Source organism: Oryx dammah, unplaced genomic scaffold, assembly GCF_014754425.2.
Source record: "Oryx dammah isolate SB20612 unplaced genomic scaffold, SCBI_Odam_1.1 HiC_scaffold_23, whole genome shotgun sequence".
NCBI classification, from domain to species: domain Eukaryota; kingdom Metazoa; phylum Chordata; class Mammalia; order Artiodactyla; family Bovidae; genus Oryx; species Oryx dammah.
In genome coordinates, this window is record NW_024070207.1 from 28,475,774 (window position 1) to 28,482,725 (window position 6,952).

General features: G+C 35.4%; 1 non-coding gene across 1 annotated transcript; it reads right to left on the reverse strand.

Moving 5' to 3' along the window:
• Window positions 1-3,218: 3,218 nt before the first annotated feature.
• Window positions 3,219-3,290, reverse strand: TRNAC-ACA. The gene has a single exon. It is a non-coding gene; the product is annotated as a tRNA-Cys (tRNA).
• Between the last annotated feature and the right edge of the window lie 3,662 nt (window positions 3,291-6,952).

The window sequence follows — 6,952 nt, forward strand, 5'->3', positions numbered from 1 at the left end:
AAATTGATCTCAAAATTCACTTTGATTCTCCTACCCTTGCATTCCATATCTTAGGTAACATCACCATTTTGGGGAGAATATTCTAAAATTGTTCTGGTTGTTTTTACCTTTTCTTCAATTTTGTTGAGAAATAATTGACATACATCACTATATAAGTTTGTGGCATACAGAAATAATGGTTTTATTTACATATTTTGTTAAATGATTACCACAATAGGTTCAGCTAACATCCGTCATCTCATAGAGCTAGTAAAAAGAAAGAAACATAGAAAGGAATTTCTTGTTGTGATGACAACTCTTAGAATGTACTCTCTTAACAACATTCCTCTATATCATGCAGCAGTGTTAACTATACTCATGGTGTACATCTCCAGTACTTATTTATCACCCAAAGGTTTGTATGTTTTGATCACTGGCCTCCAATTTCCCATCCCTCACCCTCCGCCTCTGGCAACCACAATTTTGATCTCTTTTTTATGAGATTTTGTTGTTTTTGTTTTAGATTTCACATATGACGTAAATGAAATCATACTGTATTTGTCTTTTTCTGTCTGAATTATGATACTTAGCCAAATGCCTTCAATATCTATCCATGTTGTACTAAATAGTAGGATTTCCTCATTTTTGATGGCTTCATAATATTCTATTGTGTATATATGTTTAAATATATATCATATATATAAATATATAAATCACATATATAAATGTATAAACCATGTATAAATATATATATATATATTCATATATAAACAAATCTTCAATATCCATTTATCCACAATAGAAACTTAGGTTGTTTCCATGAATTGGTTCTTGTAAATAATGATGTTATGAACATAGGGGTGCAGGCATATTTTTGAGTTGATGGGTTTGTTTCCTTTGGATATATTCCTATAGGTACAATTGATGAATCAAATTGTTTCCTGGAAAAGGTTAAGAGATGTTCTTGTTAATTTGTTTTCATGTCTTAAAATGTTGTTATTCTAATGTCACCCCTGATTAATAGTATGATTGGGTATTGGATTTTATACTATAAATTACTTTTCTTTTTGACTTTAAAATCTATCCTCCTTGGTCCTCTACTCTTCAGTACTACTATGGAGAAGTCTGCTATCACTCTGATTCGTGATCTTTTGAATGGGACCAAAGTGTGGTTCCCTTTCTGTAACCTTAAGGATTATCTCTTTATCTTTATTATTAAAATGTAGTAATATTGTCTTGCTTTGATCATATTATCATTCATTGTAATGGGTGTTCAGTGAACCACTCCAGACTAGAAAATCATATTCTTAAGATCTATCGGATGTTCACAAATACATAATTTATTTTTCCTTTTATTTTCTTTGTTATCATAATCTTTCTTTCCTTCCTCCCTTCTTTTATAAACTGTGAAGAATCAGTTCAACTTTCTTCTTCTCTCTCTATATATTCAGTTTAGTACAGTTTAGTTCAGTCACTCAGTCATATCCAACTCTTTGTGACCCCATGGACTATACAGTCCATGGAATTCTCCAGGCCAGAAACCAGAGTGGATGGCCTTTCCCTTCTCCAGGGGATCTTACCAACCTAGGGATCAAACCCAGGTCTCCTGCATTGCAGGTGGATTCTTTATCAGCTGAGCCACAAGGGGAGCCCAAGAATACTGGAGTGGGTAGCCTGTCCCTTCTCCAGGAGGATCTTCCTGACCCAGGATTGAACCGGGGTCTCCTGCATTACAGGTAGAACCTTTACCAACTGAGCTATTAAATGCATATATTTAATGTAATATATAACATAGTAATTATTTAATCTGACAAAAAATGAGATTATATCCTCATATATATTCTCCTGACTCTCCAAGAATAAAATTGATGTTTTAAATTTTTAAATTTTTTTCTTTTTAACTTTTTTAAAATATAAATTTATTTATTTTAATTGGAGCTTAATTATTTTACAATATTATATTGGTTTTGCCATACATCATGTAAATGATAACTCTGTATGTGAGACAGCAAAAGAGACACAGATGTATAGAACACTCTTTTGGACTCTGTGGGAGAGGGAGAGGGTGGGATGATTTGGGAGAATGGCATTCAAACATGTATAATATCATATATGAAATGAATCACCAGTCCAGGTTTGATGCATAATTATTAATTTTTTTTATGCAATGACTGTTTAATTATTGACTGTAATTTCATATTTTTCTGGAATTCCCTTGCTTTCTCTATGATCCAAGGAATGTTTGGAGTTTGATATCTGGTTCCTCTGCCCTTTCTAAACCAAGCTGTACATCTAGAAGTTCCCAGTTCATATAATGCTGAATCCTAGCTTGAAGGATTTTGAACATAATCTTACTTGTATGTAAACTGAACACAATTGTATGGTAGTTTAAATATTCTATGGCATTGCCCTTCTTTGGGATTGGAATGAAAACTGACTCCAGATAAACACCTACTTCTGTTTTCCTGTGGTCATGTATGGATGTGAGAGTTGGACTGTGAAGAAGGCTGAGCGCTGAAGAATTGATGCTTTTGAACTGTGGTGTTGAAGAAGACTCTTGAGAGTCCCCTGGACTGCAAGGAGATCCAACCAATCCATTCTGAAGGAGATCAGCCCTAGGATTTCTTTGGAAGGAATGATGCTAATGCTGAAACTCCAGTACTTTGGCCACCTCATGTGAAGAGTTCAATAATTGGAAAAGACTCTGATGCTGGGAGGGATTGGGGGCAGGAGGAGAAGGGGACGATGGAGGATGAGATGGCTGGATGGCATCACTGACTCGATGGACATGAGTCTGAGTGAACTCCGGGAGTTGGTGATGGACAGGGAGGCCTGGTGTGCTGTGATTCATGGGGTCACAAAGAGTCGGACACAACTGAGCGACTGAACTGAACTGAAAGCCAATGACTGTGTGCATCACAACGAACTTTGGAAAATTATTAAAGAGATGAGAATACCAGACCATGTTACCTGTTTCCTGAGAAACCTGTATGTGGAAGAAGCAACAGTTAGAACCTCACATAGAACAGCAAAGTGATTCAAAACTGGGAAAATATACAAGGCTCTTTATTTTTACCCTGTTTATTTAACTTTAGGCAGAATGAAAAGTGAAAGTGAAGTTGCTCAGTCATGTCTGACTCTTTGTGACACCATGGGCTATTGCCTACCACGCTCCTCCATCCATGAATTTTTCAGGCAAGAGTGCTGGAGTGGGTTGCCATTTCCTTCTCCAGAGGATCTTCCCAACCCAGGGATCGAACCCAGGCCTCCTGCATTGTAGGCAGACGCTTTACCATCTGAGCCACCAGGGAAATGAATACATCATGATAAATGTTGAACTGGATGAATCACAAGCTGGAATCAAGATTGCCAGGAGAAATATCAACATCAGATATGCAGATGATATTGGAAGAAAGTGAAGAGCAACTAAAGAGCCTCTTGAAGAAGGTAAAAATGGAGAATTAAAAAGCAGGCTTAAAAGTCAACATTCCAAAAACCAAAATCATGGTATGTGGTCCCATCAATTCACGGCAAACAGAAGGAGAAAAGTGGAAGCAGTAACAGATTTTAGTTTTTTGGCCTCCAAAATCACTGCTGATGGTGACAGCAGCCAAGATTTAAGACACTTGCTCTTTGGAAGGAAAGCAATGACCAACCTAGACAGCATATTTAAAATCAGAGACATCACTTTGCCAACGAAGGTCCCCATATATTCAAACCTAGGATTTTTCCAGAAAATGTGAGATATGAGAATTGGACCAAAAAGAAGGCTGAGCACTGAAGAATTTGTGATTTTGAATTGTGGTGCTGGAGAAGACTCTTGAGAGTCCCTTGGACTGTAAGGACATCAAACAAGCCAATCCTACAGGTAACCAACCCTGAATATTCATTGGAAAGACTGATGCTGAAGTTGAAATTCCAATATTCTGGCCACTTGATGGGAAGAGCTGATTCATTGGAAAAGGCCCTGATGCTGGGAAAGATTGAAGGCAAAAGGAGAAGATGGCACAGAGGATGAGATGGCTAAATATTAACAACTTGATGGACATGAATTTGAGCAAACTCCAGGAGAGAGTGAACAACAGGGAAGCCTGGTGTGCTGCAGTCCATGAGGTCGCAAAGAATTAAACATGAGTTAGTGACTGAACAACAATCACTTTCATAGTTAAAAGGAGATCCTAAAACTTGATTGGAAGGGCTAGGTACATTTTTGGGACTTATTGATTATAGTGTATAACTGTATGGTGATCTTATTGATATGGTTTCATAGACAGATTTCCAACACCCAGTTCCTCAAGCTTTCTTTTAGCCTGAAAATTAACCTGTATTATACTTTGTATTTTAATACAGATGACTACAAGCCAGCTTTCAAGTTACTGAAAGAAAACAATATGAAATTTTAAAAAAGAAATAGATTTTGTCCTTGAATAACTAAACATTATTTTAATAATTATTTACATATGTGAATGTGTTTCTCTGTGTATATGTACATATATATATATATGTATATGTATGTGTGTATTCATTAGTACAACTGAGACAAAGAACTAGAAAGTATACATGCTCCAGTTTTACAGAGAATTAAACAAGAGCTTGAAGGATGCAATGACTTTCCCAAGACACAAGCAGATCATGTGACTCCCAGTTCAGTGTTTAGTCCTACATTATTAATTTAATTAACTGATTGATTTAATATACTAAATAATAGTAAAACATCGAGTATGCAAAATAAATTATAGGACATGAAATGTGAGTAAGGCTATTTTGCATTATGTAGTCACAATCTCAAATAAAAATTTTACCTTCCATTTTAGTGTAACTGTTGAGCAGCATTTGATCAGGAACAGATATATGGGCTTCCCAGGTATAATGGTAAAGAACCTTCCTATAAATGCAGGAAATGCAAGAGATGTGGGTTCAATCTCTGAGTTGGGAAGATCCCCTGAAATAGGAAATGGCAACCCACTATAGTATTCTTGCCTGGAAAATACATAGACAGAGGAATCTGGCAGGCTACAGTCCATAGGGTCACAAAAACTCATATACACTGAGTGACTGAGCACTGAGCACAAATATACAGATTTGAAAGGAAAAAAATAATAGTAGTGATAATCTCCTTGATCTCTGGGAAATTTCTTTTAGACCAAATCATGTTAGCTTAGGACAACATATATGAATGGGGCTAGGATCAAGTCTAAAATAACAAAGCTTACCATTTTCACATTAGTAAGATTGCTTTAATTGAAGTATAGAGGGATTAACAAAAGTTGTATTTTTGTTTTATTTGTGTTTGTTTTTTTGTTACAACCACAATGCCTGCAGTGAAACTCTGGTTCCTACCAATCTAGATAAATTTGGAAAAACCCAGAAGTGTTAGATCTGTGTGCCTGTATATGTATATAGCCCTCATATCTATACAGATAAAATCTTAAAATAATTTAAGGGTTTTCCACACCAATATCTACTGACATGTTCTTTTTATGTACATGAAGTCATCTAGATTCAGCTATCTTCATTATGTAGAGGTTTCTTCTTTTTATAAATATGAAACTTGATTTGGGGCACTGACCCTAATCTAGTAGATCTTGAAGAGAGGATCATAGTCTGTATGACACAGCACATCATGTTTTACCTACAGACTAAATATGCAAAATGTTCAAAATACTGTCTAGAATACACTATTGAATAGAAGTTTTGAAATGCTGGACTTCCCTCTTTTTTTAGTATATTTATCTGTTTTTTTTTTTCCCCCATCAGACTGTTATCTCCCCAACATTTGAATCCTGGTGGTACAAATATCACATGGTGTTGAGTCTGGCACATTGCAGGCACAATACTGAATAAGAGCTTATAATATTACTGCACTATTTCATATCATTATCTTACTGTATGAAGTTATATTTCTCAGACAGATTTGGACCTGCAGTCTTTGTAAAAGCATAGAATAAATGAACCTATATGAGAATTCTCAAAATACTGTTATTTACATGAGAGAAAAGCCACATATAAAATAAGCTTTCTATAAATGCATTGCTAAAAGATTGTTTATAATTAATAGGTTTTGAGCTTCTTTAGGTCAGAGAACATGCCTTCCACTTTATGGATAACTCCCTGGTACCTAAATACAGCATTGTGTTCTTGCACAGCTTAATAAATGTTCAACTGATTGATCATTAACTGTCTCAGCCCCCCCACCTTTTTTTAAAAAATACTGAACTCTTCACTTCTCAAGTTAGTTTTCTTCCTCTCATATTAACATGTTCTTGCTAGAAACCTAACATTTTATGCAACACATTACTTAGATTTGAAAAAGGAAATATGAACACAGTGAAGAAAAGTTGGGACATTAAATTTTGTGAATATAGTTAGTGAAGATTTTATGATAGAATAAAGCCAAGGCAGCTATTTCTGATCATATTCAGTCCTTGCTTCTCCTTTCCTAACACTGTTTATTTTACATGAACTTCCCAACTGCCTTGATGAAAAAACTTCAGTTGCCATTGGTTTCAGACATGCTTGTTTGTCTCATTTTACTGAATTTTCAGTCTTGAATGACATGTTTACAAGAGATAAGAGCCCCCCAAACTGCTTCTTTCTTCTTGATTGTGTGCCAGCAGTGTTGCACAAAGCAGTGAATAATCTGACACTGTGGCCCTTTATGGCTAGAAGCTCAGTAAAAGAAATTCTCTGCTTGTTAAACATGTACCAGGGTTAACAAGTACAAAGTGTTCAGGCATGAGGAGAATTTGCCCAAGGACTCATTATAACTGTTCTATTTCATGAATGCCTTATAGCATTTTAGCCCTAGGGCATCACATAAAAGCAAATTTTTATGTGTGGGCAATAGATAACTTCAATTGATAAGGTATATATGTTGAACATCTGCTATTTTAGAATACACTGATAAGAATATAAAATGGTTATTTCATTCAAGTAGTTCAAAATCTAGAAGAAGAAACAGAGATATAGGTTA